The sequence below is a fragment of the Lissotriton vulgaris genome, chromosome 2_1 (assembly GCF_964263255.1).
Source record: "Lissotriton vulgaris chromosome 2_1, aLisVul1.2, whole genome shotgun sequence".
NCBI lineage: Eukaryota > Metazoa > Chordata > Amphibia > Caudata > Salamandridae > Lissotriton > Lissotriton vulgaris.
In genome coordinates this window covers 2,617,761-2,624,370 of record NC_141687.1, presented here as the reverse complement: position 1 = coordinate 2,624,370, position 6,610 = coordinate 2,617,761, and the positions used below count along the sequence as shown (strand labels likewise).

The window sequence follows — 6,610 nt, the reverse complement described above, 5'->3', positions numbered from 1 at the left end:
GCTCCAAAGGTGGAAGCAGCCCAGCACATAGGGAATATGGTTAAATCTTAATTTAATAAGAAGATGTCTGTGTAATGGTTTGCTAACAAAGGTAAGATAAGGCTCTATGGATAGGAAGGATAGCAGCATATAGTGTGATCTTACTGATTTTTTTAGTCAACTCATCTTCCTCCCAGGCTAACCTTGCATTCTCCATAAAATATTTTTTAGCCCATTTAATATCTCCAACCCTGAGAGAAGATGGCAGGCTAAAAAGGCCTGGGCGTCTTAGTTTTTCAAGCGCCAGGCACACGCATTCTAACCAGGGAATTTTCTTCCTTTGATCAAGGGACATGACATCTTTCAAAATAACATGATTGAGGGATAATTCTTCATTCAGCCATAACTTTAACCAACACGTTAAGGGAGCCAGTTTCAGCTTGTCAGAGATATAATCTAGACCCAGCTCTGCATGCAATTAAAAAGTGGGTGTTGATTGAGGAACAGAAAGTAATCAACGAAGGAATTTATTTTCAGCCCTTTGTAGTAGATCATTGGACAGGTACCCCCATAGGGGCGCGCCATATGTGGCTATAGCAATACATTTCGCGTTATATATTTTTAAAATGGCATCCATTGGTCTTCCTCCCAGCCTATTTGCAAACCCTACAAGGGCTGAAGCGGCTCTGGTCATGGCCAGCTTTTTTATCTTGATCTGTGGACCCCAGGTGCTCTTTTCATCAAAGGTTACGCCCAGATAGGGGAACGATGTTACTTGGGACACAACCTCAACTTTACAAAGAAGGGACATAGTTTTATGCTTCTTACGGGACACCACCATAGTATGGGACTTCTTGGTGTTGATCATTGACGATGAAGTAAATAGTCTTTAAGGTGTCTCCACTCGTCGACATCAGTACCATTTTTACACTCATTCCTTCTGTGGATCTGTTTTGGTGGTTGTGGTAGAGTTGTGGGATGCCAAGCATGGCCTCGGTGAAGACCGCGAGGAAGCCTAGTGTTTCTACGAAGAAAACAAAGTCCAGGCAGAGGTAGGTGATGTATCCCATCTCAAAGGTAAAACTCAACACGCACTGAAGGTAGTCCGTGAACCAGCTCCAGTGCCAAAAGCTGTTCATATCAAAATCTGCAAAGGAACGACGCTTCAAGTTCAGCTCGTTCGCCACCCGTACTTCTGTGCACAGTTTCAGCATCATCAACATGGTGAGGATCATGATGATGCTTTGCCACAAGAGCGGGCTTTCAAAATGTCTTTCAAACCAGAACAGTATTCGTAAAATATTTGCGACCAGGAGCATAAGACAGACATAAGTCGAAAAGCCTTCCGTGTTCTGAGTCCTTCTAATATCCCTGTATTGAGGGATGTAGGGTACCACTCCACCAAACATCATGGCTCCAGCTGCTCTCCAGGAAACCAGCTGGTGCAGCATCTCTACAAGCCATTCCCAGCTGTTGTCTTCCATCATTATGCCGCAGACAGAGAACAATCAGTTGCGGAGGGCTTCTTCAGGTGACTGTAATGTGACCCTGCTGCCATGGCTGTCACATCATCCTACTGCAAACTCTCTTTCATCCTACGGCTCTGATGTGGTCTGTCCGGCTGCCTCTGAAGGGGGGGCGGGGGCGCACGGGGGCTGAGTGGAAGGGACACCGTCCTCCAGAAATCCGGCTCCTCTGCTTCGCATCTGCTGCAGTCTCTAGCGAGTCGATTGTCAGCCGACTCCGTAACCGTTGCCAAAACGCCACGGGACGTTTTCCCTCTTGTTAGGGAAACACTACCACCAGTTCTTTTGACTGCCCGAGATTTGTTTGAGCTTTAGGGCTACTTTGTTGACTTGGGAATCCAGAACATACAACCACCAAATGTGACACCCAAGTAGGTAAAAATGTCCACCTTCTCTAAGGGTACCACCCCTAAGGTAATGCTTTTTTAATGAGATTTGTGAGGGTTAAATAACTTCTGTTTAGTGTTAGTTGTGTTGACCTTCAAGTCACAGGTGAGGAAGAACTCAACAAAATGTGTCAGAAGTTTCTGAAGCTCACTCGGGGTCTTAGAGATCAACAAAGTGTTGTCAACTAAGCATGAGCGAATTTTGCGAATTCGCGATCCGCAAATTTGCGAATTCACGATCCGCAAAATTCACGAGTTTGTGCGAATTTGTGGATTTTTTTATTTTTGTGTGTTCGTGGGCGCTTTGCGTGTTCGCAGGTGTTCGCGGTGTGCTTTGCGTGTTCGCAGGTTTTTTTTTTGCCTGGTTAATCACTGCCACCCTCTCGTTTTTTATGTCCTTCTGCCCTCTGTACCACTCGTTTCTGTGCCCTTCTGCCCTCTGCCCCACTTATTTTTTGTTCCCTTCTGCCCTCTGTCCCACTTTTGTGCCCTTCTGCCCTCAGCCCCACTTAGAATGGCACCGGCAAGCTGCAAGCGCCATTTTAAAATAGGTACAAGTACTAATAGATAAAGTAAAGCAGGTGCTCGAGTTGAAGGTCAAATTAAGTTACACAATCATTAATGACCCCAAGTTTGGGGTCATTAATGATTGTGTAACTGAATTTGAGCTTCAACTCGAGCACCTGCTTTACTTTATCTATTAGTGCTTCCTGTTGAAGCTGACGTTTGTAACTATTTTGAATGGCTCTGGCATCTTGCGCCAGAGCCATTCTAAAAGAGTTACCAAAGTCAGCTTGAACTTTTGACCCAATCCGTTCCGCTCGTGGATTTTGCGGGAAATTAGTGAATCTTGCGGATTGCGAATAAACCGAAAATCCGCAAAATCCACGAGCGGAACGGATTTTCCACGCATGCTTATTGTCAACAAATACAAAGATAAGAGTTTTTACCCAGGCCATTGTGAGAGCATCTGCATTAACTTGAGATAAAAATGGCACGATGGCGTTGAGATATAATGAAAAGAGTTTGGGGGCCAGTGCGCAGCCTGGAGAACACCTCTAAGGACTCTAAGGACAGGAATCCTATTGGTCAACTGATCCTGCTTCCCCCACCTTATGCGTGCAAAGTTGCCATCATGGAGGCATATCAAATGGAAAACGATATTCAGGGACAAGCGCAAGTGAATAGGAGCCTGCCAGAGAGTGGGGGTGGGACCAAGTCAAAAGCGGATGTTAAATAGACTAAAGCAATGGTTGCCATTGCCAATTATACCAGTCAACAAATAGATCAGAAAGAACTGAAAGGCCTGATTAATAGTGGAGGCTTTCATCCAAAAGTCTGCTTTGAAAGGGCTAAGAATGTCTTTCTCATGTATCCATTTCTGGATTTTGGAGTATGCACAGTGACAAATACTTTTTGAAGACAGTCAATTAGACTAATAGGACTATAGTTGCAACTTTGAGACATGTCTCCTTTCTTGTAAATTGGTAATAGTGTGGCATCCTTAAAAGAAATGGGAATTGGAGCCCCTCCGGCCAAGGTGTTAGCAATTGCTAAAATGTAGCTGGCCCAAACCGCCTGGTTAGATAAAAAAACAACAGCCAGGACATCCTCCAACACTGAGGCCCATCCCCTGGTAACATCTGATGAAGAATGAACAGTATCAGAAATGTTAAACAATGGTGTAGAAGGCAAGGTAGAGCTGGAGTGGTGTCCTTGGTGAAACCCAAGTAGTAATCAGAGTATAGTTTTTGAAAGTAGTCGACCCAATCATAAGGAGCACAGGGGCATATTACCAACAACTAGCAATAATTATCGCTATGTATGCTTAGCGGCAATATTTTTATCGCCCTCCTGCGGCGATTTTTATCGCTTAGGAACATTGCTATTATCAAGGTTTATCTCCTAAGCGATAAAAATCGGCCGAAATGCATGAATATCGCTGAAAAGTCAGAGATATTCATGCATTACCGAGCTAATGCTCTTAGCCATGTTATCCACCTACCATTGGATAACATGGCTAGAAACTGCTCAGTGGCAGGTGTTAGCTAAGCGCGAATATCTCCAAAAGTTGGTAATAGGAGATAGCGATGTTAGCAACTGTTTCCAGTCGCTAACATCTTGGCACGCCCACTTTGCATGTCATTAGTTATAAATTTCACTGACATGCAAAGCGGGGCCCAAGATGATCGCTATCTCCTACTAGCTGTCGCTAACTGGTGTTAGCAACAGCTAGGTAATAGGGAGATAATTTTATCTCCGCTTTCTTAACTTTTAAATCCAAAAAAGCAGAGATAAACCCCCTTGATAATAAGCCCCACAGTTTTTAGAAGGTTCCAATACAGATAAAGTACCACCCTGGGAAACAAGCTGCCAAAAACAAGTTAGATCTATATCAGTACAGGTGTCCTGAAGGGCACTCCAGCACTTCTCTTCCTGGTGCTGTTTGACATGGAACCTGTAAGCTTTCATAGCCAAAGGTATGCGATGAAGATTATCATATCCTTTGTTAAACCTGGGACTGTTCAGAAACAGAAAATTAAGATATAATGAGACCAAAAAAGAGAATATGAATAAAAATCAACTGATTAGAGGCAACAGATTGGCCACCCTCAATTTGCCCCAGAACTTTTTTGAGTTAAGCAATTTGGATCAACATATTGTCTGGGCGATCTACCACTCGACTCTACTTTAGGCGGCGCATGTCAGATATCAGTACAAAGTCCTTGTATGACAAAGTGGGCCAGGGACAGGAAGAATGCTCTCAGAACGAGCCTGCATGGACACGGAGAGGGAGTTGTGAATGCTTTCCAACCTTTCAGGAACCAGCATGTCCATGAAAGATGGCCATAACCTTTGGTCAATTAAAATATAATCAATTCTAGTCATGTGTTGAAGTTTGATGTCCTCAGGGGCTCCTATTGAATCAGATTTTGTTCAGCCATTAGCATCCCTAAGCTCAAGCTCAATAGTTAGGGCCATTAGTTGTCGAGCTCCTTGTGACCAGCAGTGGATTGGCAGAATATCCTGAAGGGGAAGGCTCAAGCTGCATCCTCTTCTTTTATTAGGTGATCATCATCATTGTTGAGGGCCTTGAAGGTTGTGTTAAAATCACCCTCCATGATGAGATACTGCTGGTCAGAACACTGTTCAAGATAACTTTCTAGGACTTGGAGGGTACGAGATACCACCTCTGGAATAAGGAGTATTTATCGCGCTGGTAGGGCGTAATTAACAACGCGTTACTCCAGGGTGATAAAAATTCCAGAGATAGGGAGGTCATCATCCATTGCTGATACAACCCACAGGGTCATATCAGCATAATCCACCCCGTATGTTAGGAATGGCTAAGTCAGGATTTTAGCATACGTTTAATTTTGGCAAAAACTGTTGTTTTTGCCATAATCTAATGTGTGCTAAAATCATGTGGGCTACCTTGTAACTATTGCGATGTAAACAACAGTGATATTTACAAGGTAGTCCATCTGGGGTGTGCCCACTAATGGGGAACAGGTTCTAACATGTAACTTTGCACGTTAGCACCCTCTTTTAAATAGGGCCCTGATTTTATCTCTGATTTTTTGGCTTTGTAAGCCAAAACAGCGGAGATTGAGCCCTTGTAAATATGCCCCTAAGTATACTTGGCTTGGTTGCGGTATTCAGCTCCATGGCTAGGATGTCAAGTGAGTCGATATTAAGCATGAGCGGATTTTGCGGATTGGCAATCCGCGAATTTTGCGGATTTGCGGATTCGCAATCCGCAAAATCCGCGAATTCCCGCGAATTTGCGGATTTTTTTTTTTTTTGTGTTCGCAATTGTTTCTGCCAGTTCGCGAGGATTTGGTACTAGTTCGCAATTGCGAACTTACTTGTCGGCTCGCAACGGTCGCGACTATGTTGTTTCTACGTCTGGTTCATCATCACAGCCTCCCAGCACCCTCTGTTTTACCACTGGCACCCTCTCTTTGACCCATGCCACCCTCTGTTACATCAATGCCACCCTCTGGTTCATCATCACTGTAGAAGATGGGGGGGAAAAGCAAGCCCACCTGCCCTGCTTGAACTGACATGAATTAATTTGGGGTTAGTTTATTAACAACACCTGCCCTGCCCCAACTGACAATAATGAATTAGGGGCTAATTAATGTGTCACTGAAAGAATTTAAAGTTCCAGCCTGGCACTTGCTTGTCTGCTCCTTTAGCTGTAAATCAGGACCTTTGTGGCATACAGTTAAGGTCAGAGCAGGGTCACACAATAGTTGCAAGCAGGCAACCGAATTCTGGAGGGCCCCCTCAGGAAGCACTACAAAGAATCGTTACAAATCATGAGGTTGACCTTTTGCACCTGCTCATTGCTTTTGCTTTTGCTGAAATCGTTTTTCGGTTTTTTTCGCGCTATTCACGGGGCGCGGCGTCGTGCGAAACCGACCGCGGAAGCCGCCAATTCGTGCGAATGAGCATTTTATTTTTTTGCGGCTTGTTGTTTCGCGAGTTTTTTTGCAGTATTCGCGAGCCGCTTGCAGCGCAACACGCGAATTTACCCCAAGGTCGAGTACGGGCGCGGCCATTTTGTTTGCGTGACGTATTTCCGTTTCCGCCCGCTATGTATAATCTCGCGCAGTAAGCGCATTGCGAGTAGAGGTTTGCACGAGATCGCGCGGGAAATCTAGAGGTTCGCACGAGATCGCGAGGAAAATCTCGCGCGAACTTACTTTTGCG

General features: G+C 44.7%; 1 pseudogene; it reads right to left on the bottom strand.

The window, feature by feature from the left end:
• Window positions 1-803: 803 nt before the first annotated feature.
• On the bottom strand, window positions 804-1,515 carry LOC147729442 (solute carrier family 66 member 2 pseudogene; annotated as a pseudogene).
• Window positions 1,516-6,610: the final 5,095 nt, after the last annotated feature.